Source organism: Fomitiporia mediterranea (genome assembly GCF_000271605.1).
Source record: "Fomitiporia mediterranea MF3/22 unplaced genomic scaffold FOMMEscaffold_4, whole genome shotgun sequence".
NCBI lineage: Eukaryota > Fungi > Basidiomycota > Agaricomycetes > Hymenochaetales > Hymenochaetaceae > Fomitiporia > Fomitiporia mediterranea.
The window spans coordinates 3,480,735-3,490,832 of record NW_006760389.1 but is presented as its reverse complement, the minus strand read 5'-3'; positions in this window follow the sequence as shown (position 1 = coordinate 3,490,832).

The following is a 10,098-nucleotide window of genomic DNA, read 5'->3' as shown; positions in this document are numbered from 1 at the left end:
ATGTCCCTTAAGTATTCTGAGTATCCTAGTAGTTATAGTAAGAGTATATGTGTCTCTAATTTAGATTTGCAAACTACTCACTTGTTTCTTTGAATTTGAAGGAGTACTAGACAATGTGAGGAATGTATTAGGGTGATCAAGCCCTCAGTTCCAGTCATCAAAGCCTAGCAGGTTTATGGAAAGGTGGGTTCAGTCAAAAATGTGTAAGGATAGGTATACTAGCCTTATGCAAAGATTCTCTCTTTACTAGCACACTCAACTACTAACTAGGATAACCTAGTAATTGAGTACTAAGAAGGAGAAAGAATCCCCTAACCCTTAGCTCAAAAACCCTTTATATATGTGTATACACATGTAGTAGGATACAGAGTAGTCTAGTAAACAAAAAGGAAAACACTCACAAGCACCTATAATACATGTTAAGCAAATGTACAGGTAGTGTAATTGTTACAAAGTTGTTCTTTGTAGTTTATTTGTGGAAGCCTACATAGGTAACAAACATTTGCTTGATTTTGCTAACAAGTGTACATAGATACACTAGACAATTGAACAGGTAAAGAGACACTTGAAAGTGTGTAAGTACTTAAAAATGTGTGTACTATCTAAGTAGCTGTTATAAGAGTGGTAGAAGCTGTTAAGTGTGACTGATTTGTACTAGCTCTCAGACTCATGTTGTACAACTAGGTTGTGAGTAGTGAGCTGTTCAAACAAGACATTTAGGAGTTATAGCTTACTAGAGTACTTAAAGCTCTTAATTGTGTAAGAGTATGGGTAATTATTAGAGACAGTATTTGAGGAGCAGTAGGAGCAGTCTGTACATTTGAAGAACTTGTAGAGAGACTCATACTAGGAGTAGACACAGAGGGGAGGTGAGTAAACACATTACTCTATCAGAAAAACATGTAGTATTAGTTGTACATAACTATAAAAAAAATTGATTACTCACTTAAGTAACTTTGTCAGACCAACTATAACAGATCCTTGTATTGTTTACAAACTCAATAAAATGCAGGCTCAATAGCTTGATAAACTTATTGTACAAGTGTACAGTCATGTTCCTTTATAGTATACAAATTAAAATGGTCCTTTTGAATGTAGGACTAAGAGCTGAAACTGGTTAGTTAGAGTATTAGAGGTTCATACATAAAAGGTCAAAGTCAATTATTATAGAGTAGCAATCTTTAACACAAGCAACCATATTGTTCTGTAGATAGAGTATAAGTATGAAATAAACAGTATAAATGAGTGAATAAACATACAAGACCCTTACACAATTTTGTAGTGAGTAAAGTATGTTAGGAGTACTAGTCTAAATAATTCAAGAATAAAGCAAGCTTACAGAAAGGATTGTCATTATTGTGACAGTCATCTACATACTAGAGTACAAGGTTGATGAAAGCAGCCTTCTACTCAATTGTTCAAATGGACAGACAATTGATGACAAGGGGGGCAGAATCAGGTTGTTTAGACAGTAGAATAAGTGTGCCCCTTATAGCTTGAGCCTGTCGATTTTTGCCCTGCTAGCAAGGCATTATATTGTTAATACAATCCAAGCAGCTGTTAGGGTGAGTAGACATTTCCATAAGACAAGTAAGTAATTGAGGGAAAAAAGAAAGAGGGAAGGGGGTGAGGGAACAAAAGTATGTGTGTCTCATATTATAAGTTAGAGCAAATAGGAGGTATTGTTAGGGTGTATAGTCATGTGTATAGCTACTAATACATTGAAATGTATATTTGTTTACACATAGAGTTGTCACCTTCTAAAAGTATGTATTAATAATTACACACATGCTTCTTGTGTATCTGTATATCAAATGTGTAAACACTACTTTGTACATTCATTACAGGGCTCCAAATATTACATACAGGGCCTATTTAAACAAATAAATACTTACATGTATTATACACTTTAATTGTATTAGTATATGACTTATTTCTGTATTCTTTTTTTTTTAAAAAAACAAGTGAAAACAAAGGGGAAATGAGTAATGAGTAATGAAATATGTGTGCTCATTATGTGAGACACTGAGTACACACAGGTTAGTAACACACAGTGATTATGAGCTTGTACTAAGAGTATTAGGATCACTATTTAAGATCTAGACAAATTAATCTGTATCAAAATAATAATCCTGATTAATAGTCTCCAAATTATCAAACCTGAGCAAATCATTATCCTCTCTAACAGTAATATCAAATGTGGTCTGAAAGGATGAATCTGACTCTATAGGAGCCTGAGTATAATACAAGTCTTTGTAAAATTTATTACAGTCACTAAAGGGGACTAGAACCCAACTGGATATAGTACTCAGGAGTAGGAGTTTATACATATCTTCTGACAGTGTTGAGAGCATTACTATAAAGGCTTTCAAAATGTGTTTTCTATTACTATATTAGACTTACTATTATACATATTAATAAATCATATTACTTTCATAGTAGAACAACCTGTCCTGTGTAATTGGCTTTGTTTGTCACAAATCTGCTTGACAATCTTTACAAGAGGTCTACACTGTAAGCCACTAAACAATTTTACTACTAGAGTAAGGTTCTTCTATAGAAAAGTAGTGTTGTTGTCAGTATTCTGTTTCATATCCTTCTTATTAATATTGTCAGGAATATTAGTAATTACAATCTTGTTCTTGAACAAAAACAGTACAATAGGATTCTTGACAACAAATAAATGTACTCTAGTCTCCTTACTAAGATAGCTAAACAAAAGTTCTGTAAGACTTTTCAGAACAAAGGAATAAAAGATGTACAGAAGGAAAGCTTACTAGTATCTTAAGTAAAATAGGTAGAGAATAAAGATTGTGTGTCTCTATCATCCTTTAGAAGAAGTGGTTGTGTAGAGTCAATAGTTTTGTTCAAACTGTCTTGTTCAATTCTACAACAGTAAAGATCTATCTGTCTGAAAAATCTGTCAGTCAGACTTGTATTTTACATACTAATAGAATACACTTAAACAATGTCTTGAAATCCTTTACAAGCTTATTTGTAAAAAGTGTTGATTGCTTCAGTACATTACTAGCTAGATTATCTCTAGCTATAAAGCCTCTAATCCTATCTGTATAAGTATTGTTTGAGAGGTTAGTATAATATCCTATCTAGTATGTTGTAGATCTTTCTTTAGAGTGTACTATTTATAAGAAGATAAGCTTGTCTAAATGTCTACTACTGTTGAGTGTCTTACTATTGTAAGGAACTCCTTGTCAGCTTCTTTATATAGTAATGTTAGGTTATTTGTTGTGTTAACATCCACCTAATAGAGGGCTCTACTATATTTGTGAACCTTAGAGAACAGCTTATTATGCTTTTCTGTAGGTAGTAATTTCACCTTTATATACTTAGCATGTATCTTTTCATTGTACTTGACAGAGTCTTTTAATAAAATGTTAGGTATCCTTGTTCAACAGTAGGAGAATATACTCTTACCTTCTCTGTATACAAACAGTCAGATTTTGTCTCTATAATATTACTTATATTAATTTGTAATGTTTGTACTGTATAATACCTTACTTGAGACCCTGATCTCTTCTAAGAAAGTAGAGACATCCTTATTCTTACTGTCTACAATCTTAACTGTTTTGTTAAACAGGTCCTGAATCTTCTACAATACTAATTTACATAATAAACCTGTCTTAAGTTACTTTCTGTTTCTTAGAGCCATGTCTTTATTGTGCCTTCATTTGTAAGCTACCTTGTTAATATGCAAATTCCTGATAAGACTACTATCAGGGTCTAGTAATAGAGCAAACTTGTCCTCTGTATCAACATTACTTTAAGTTCTAATCTGAGAACCCTTAGGAGTTAGTGAGGGAATAAACTCATCCTCTGAATTAATATTACTTTTAACCCTATTCTAATAACCTTTAGAAGCAGATAGTGAATTGAATCCATCCCTTACATTAGTGTCACTTTCAATTCCAGTCTGAGGATACTTCTTAGAGTCTAGTATTGACTCGTTTTCATTGTTACTACTTGAAACTAGACATTAAAAGTTAGACTATAGTAACTGTAAGAACTGTACAATCTGTAAGGACTGTACAACCTATAGAGACTGTGTAGCCTGTAGTAACTATAGTGACTATAGTAACTGTAGGGCCTGTAGTGACTGTAAACATAGTACAGAGGTCTGTATTAAATGAACTCAATTGTCAATCATTGTGTTTGACTCTATGTTAGAGTCTATAGTGAACAATTTTGTTTATAAGATTCTAAGGATTACACTCTTACCTAGTATAACTGTTGTTTCTATTACACTTGAGTTAGGCTCTGAAGTAATGTAAGAAGTCAATCTCTCAGGAATTTCAGAATATTAATAGCTAACTAGAGCTTGGTTTAGATTGCTTGTAGAACAGTACTTGTCTGTAGTACCATTTTTTACTATGTTAAGTATATGTACTAGAAAACCTTAAGGTCTGTTGTGTACTGACAAATTGTAACAGGATCTAGCACTTGAGGAAAACCTTAGAGTTCTAGTTACAGGTATGTTAGACTAGTAGTACTAGATGGAAAATAAGAGTGTGAGTACTTAATACATTACTCAAATAAAAATCCAAGCTTACTTGTGTCTTATAACCATTCAATCTGTCTTAAGCTTTCAACAGGAGATCTTCTTTCATACATAATTTCAATCTGACAGTCTTATGTGTATTTGTTACCATAGTTAAAGACCTGTAGGCATCTGGATCATTACTTTGTCTGGCCAGTCTTGACAGCCTGTATATGTTGTTAAAAACTACCTTGTACTTATACTGTAGAATCAAGACATTTGTAGACAGTTGCTAGACAAGCCCTTCCAACTTTCCTGTATTGTTGTTCAGGGAAACATGTGTTGTACTGTTATTTGTCTACAGGGTTAGGGATCTAGAGAGTCTTTACTGTGTATTAATATTATTATTCTTGTTAGAGAACACTTAAACAAGTTAATTAACAGATACTGTATCAATGTCAGAGCTGTTATGGTTGTCTAATACAGGGTGATTACTTACTACATTCAAGGGCACCACTTTAACCTCAACTGTCTGCCTTAGGAGAGAAATATAGACCTTAATGTTATCAAGTCATTCTAGCTGTTCCCTGTCTCCCTCATCCCTAACATTTCTAGTATCTAGAGAGGAAACAGACCTGTCATTAGTGTACTAGGGAGTAATTGTTAAGATAAAGCTACATGTTAATATAATGTTAGCTAGAACTGGATACAAACTTACTCAAGCTGTCTACTTGTCAATTTCCTACTTGTTGACTTCCTGTTTTTTTTTGCTAGACTCCTTACAGACAGTCTTATATGTGTCAACCTTTGGATTTTTCTTTAGTCCCTTCCTTTCTGTACACTTTAGGAACATGTTAGGAACTACTCTATAGTCAATCTTAGCCTTTGTGTCAATTAGGAACATACACATAGTTCTTAAAAACAGGGGTAACAGACCTTAACAAGCTTCTCTATTACTTGTACATTAACATTTATTATAGTAATTTGTACCAAATTTCCTGTTTGTTTTGCTAGCATCTGATTAGACAATTTGAGATGTATCTCTGTAGGAAACATACCTTCTAGTCTTGATGAACAGTGTAACATTCCTGAGATTTGATTCTAGTGTACAAGCAGGCAGTAACTTGTTAATAATCTGAAGAAATAGGTTAAGTAATTAGAAATAGTGATTGCCTGATAAAGACATGAGTATGGTCAAACAACATTTTTGTATCTCTTTTTGTCACTTTCCTACATTAGCTCTCTTATGTGTATCACCCTAAAAATCACACCCAAATGTGTTAGTACATAATTTACTTAGTAATAAACCTAGACACTCACACAATATTAAAACTTGATAGGCTAAGGAAAAAGGAAAAAACAGATTTAGTATAGTAAGGTACATTTTTTAATAAGTACATAGAAAGTAGTTGAGACTCCTTATCCTACAGAAGTTCTATAAGAGTGAGAGTACTCATACTTATAGAGACAGAAAGCTTGTCAGGAAAAATAATTGTAACTATAGTATTATTCTTCTCAAACTGTTTAATAGTACCTACTTCCCTAAATTAATCTAATGTCTAATTAATAACAAGTACACTACTGTTCTTCTTAGGTTACTAAGGCAAAATGTAATAGATTACTAAGGACTCTGGATTAGCAGAAGTTGTTAAGCAAGGGTTAGTAAGTATGACTCAGATATAACAGTAATTGTACTCATTCTGCTTTTAGTATTCAGAATGATTAATGGATTCTGTACTAGATAGTAGTGTCTAATTACTGAATATGTTCCTATTAATACAGAAATGAACCCTTCATTCTACAAACCTAGTAATAATAGTAGGGTGAACCAGCCACATTCCTAGACCTCTCAAATCTTTAGTTACTTTACTAGTAAATGTCTCAATAAACTCAGCCTAGCTTCTATTATTATCATTTAAGGCATCTTCCAAGTATAAAGTCAACAATTGTTTCTGTAAAGTACTTTTAGAGTAATTAAACTTTTCAGTATAATAAGTAAGCTCATTACTACTAAGAGGATACTAAACATTAAGACAAGATACAAGATCCCTGAAATAAGATAATAAGATATATATTAATTAAGTAAGGGTCATGTCTACACACTATAATTAGGTCCTGTAAGTACACTTTGTACTCATTTGTACCTATAGTCCTTGTAAATCTATTAATAGAAACAAACACTTTATGTCTGTCTATGTGTACACTTAGAATGTACCTATATCTGTCTTTGAATTACCTATTAGACCTAATGAAGACATGTGTCTCTACAAGTACATTTTTACTTGTACTTAGCTAAGACACACTAGTTAGGTTGGAGAGAGCTAGTCAGTAAAACCTATTAAGTAGTCAAGAACTAAGCCAGTAGTGAAAATCATCTGTTTATTAATACTGTAAGTCTAGGAACAAAGGAATTAAACTCACAAAGTTAGACTAGTAATGTGGTAGAACTAACATATATTAAGTGTTCTACTAGTATTAGTAAGGATTAGTAATGACTAATTAAAGGTGGATTGGACCCATTATAATTTGACAGTTATCTGTTACAATATGTTAGATTGTAGGCACTCACTCAACAAACAGTAGACACACCTCATTATATGTTCTAGTAATTAAAGTAACTATACTATTATAATCTAAAATGTTTATAATTATACTAACCTGTCTCTAATGTGTTCCAGCTATTATACAAACATTGACACCAATCTTAAGAACCCTATTAACATTACTCAAGGCATACTGTGTATTAAAATAACTGTAAGTACTATGTTCATTTGAGATTAAAGTAATGTTTACAAAATTGCCTGTTAAGTCCTTTGTATGTGTCACTATTACAAATTCATTAAGGACCAGCTTAACTATGCTAATTATTCAGGTTGACTGTACACAAATCTTGTTGCCAACCTAGAGTAGAGGTTCACATTTGTCTAAGTAGTCTAAGAACACTTCTGTCTCTATAAAGTACTCTACATTGTTTAATAACAGTTGAGCCCTTTACATATAGTGTGTCCTAGAGACAACAAGCTCACATAACCTATCTTGGTAGACCTGCTAACAAAAGGTATAAGTATTCTGACTAATGTATTCAGATTTCTCCTTCTAAACAAGTAGCAATTATAGTGTGAATAATTTGAGCTTAGGTCAAACCTTATAATCTTTCAGATTCTTTAACAAGTATAGTATGACTGTAATAACCAATTAATTTGTACCCTCTACTATGTGTCTAACTCTGTATAAATCCCCCTTGTACAGTCCCTAACATATTGTAACCTAATCACCCACCTTGTACTTGTTGTTGACTAGACTGGAATACTATTTCTCTAATACAAAATTTGCTTCTTCTTTATCAAGAATAGTAAGCTTCTTAACTTAATTAAGTAGAGGTATGAAAGTACAGGCACATGCTAACCATGTATGATTAGTACAGAGTACATATATATAACCTGGCAACAAATTCAATACAAACACACACAGTGGGTCATTTGGAAAGGAAAGATTAATAGGAGAATTAGGCTTGTATAACTGTTGTATATACTTAATAAGGATAAAATTTCAGGCATTTGTATTTGCATGATTATAGAGCTCAGTAAGACACTTGTAGACATACAGAGTATAAGAAACCCTATAACTAAGCTATAAACATGTAGTGAGAAATTTAGTAATAATAATTGTATTAGTAGTATAGGTAGTTCTTACCTTAACTTGTACTATAAATAAATGATTCTGTCTGCCTTAAATTGTTGTGTCCTACTTTTCAGAGCAGATTTGAATAGCTTGTTAGAGTGTGTCTGACCTAGCAAGTGCATTTCCAGTAGTACTCACCTGGCCTACAGCTTTATACCTTATTGTAAGCTCTCTTACAAAACCTTCTACATTTAAATCATCCTTATCAGCTGCAGGCCTTGTTTTGTGAGCAGGATCATGATTGTGGTTGTTGTTGTCAATAAAATCAACATCTCACAATATTATTAGCTATGGCCTTCATAAGAACAAAACAGCTTCTTACCTGATTCAAAGAAAAAGTCACTCTCATCCTCCAAACCTGTAACCTTAGCCTCAATGTTAAGGAACCTTATTACATTACTAGCTTCCATTGTCTAGGGCATCTAACATCTTGATCTCAGTCCATTTTTATTTTTTCTACAGGATATTGAGATACCTTTGTATACACTTTTTTTATAATACTTGAACACCTTGTCTAATTCTGTAATTATACATAGATGTCCATCACTGATTAACTTTTGACCAACATGCATCAGATAAACAAAGAAAAAAAGCTCATACAAAGGATGTAGCACGACTATCTATGTGTAACTACATACAGCACTCTGTTGTTGATTCAATTTTACCTGGCAAGCAAATGGGAAGTTGGTACTACACAACTATACACAATGTGAAACATTGAATACACATGACAAGTACAATATACAAACAAGAATGGAATGAACGTGTCTTACGTGCTTATTTTACTGTTACTTACTTGTTGTGGATTGCATGGCCCAGACACTGACAGAAATGGTGGTGGTTGAAAGCGAAGAGTGGGGGTCGGCATTTGCAAAGGTCGACGCGGACATTCCCACGGCCTGCCGCGTGATGGCCGGAACACATTCTTGTGTCAAGAGTTTGAATGCTTTCTTATAAATGTCTCTTCTCTTTCCACAACAGATTTAAAAATCATTAAAAATCATTTTAAAGTTATTACTACATAAATCTTGAGATTTGTGTGAGGAATTTTCTTATATTTCAATATTGAACAAGATATGGCTGATTTACTACTATCTTACTGAAAGAAATGCTTGTATCTTAATAAATAAAAAATTTAAAAGAAATTCCTCACATGAAAATGTAGAGTATGATGGTATCAACATGAAAGAGAAAAAAGAATTAAAAAATATGAGATGTGGAATTTCTAGTTAATTTAAGAAGAATTTTTTGTCCCTGTTTGAACCTGTATACACTCAGTCAAATTTATTCAGACGTGTCAGTTGGTCTACAAATGCTACCATGAGAAACCAACTTGTTAACTTAAGTTATCAATTAATAGAGTGAAGACAATTTAACTCATATTAAAATTTGGTATATTTGGAGTATACACTACTATATTATAAACCGCCAACTTATTTTGGTACTGTGATTTGAATTGAATGTTGCAGAAAATTCATTACTTTATTTAAGAGTCTTGACATGCAGATTGATGGAATCTACTATATAAGGTGCAAATATAAGCTCCGACCAGAAAAAAAGTGCCTGCGCGTCAATTGAGAAATGCCGACCCCCACGAAGAGTAAAAGTTCGTCCTGATTTGGTGGACAGCCATATGTGCAGTGATCCAATCGTGAGAATAAATTACCGAATTATTTAGATCACATGACGTTTCCGGATCGCTGCATATCACATCGGGCATTTCACAATTTCTTGCCTTAAAAAATAACTTACATAATGTTAAACATTATTTGTAATTTAATTTACCATTTCAGTTTAGTAGAAATTCAAAATAATATTTTAAGTTTTTTCTGTATTTGTATTGATTATGGAAGAAACTTGAAATTTTGTTCATGATTTCTATCAATCAAAAATGGTAAATTTAATTACAAATAATGTTTAAC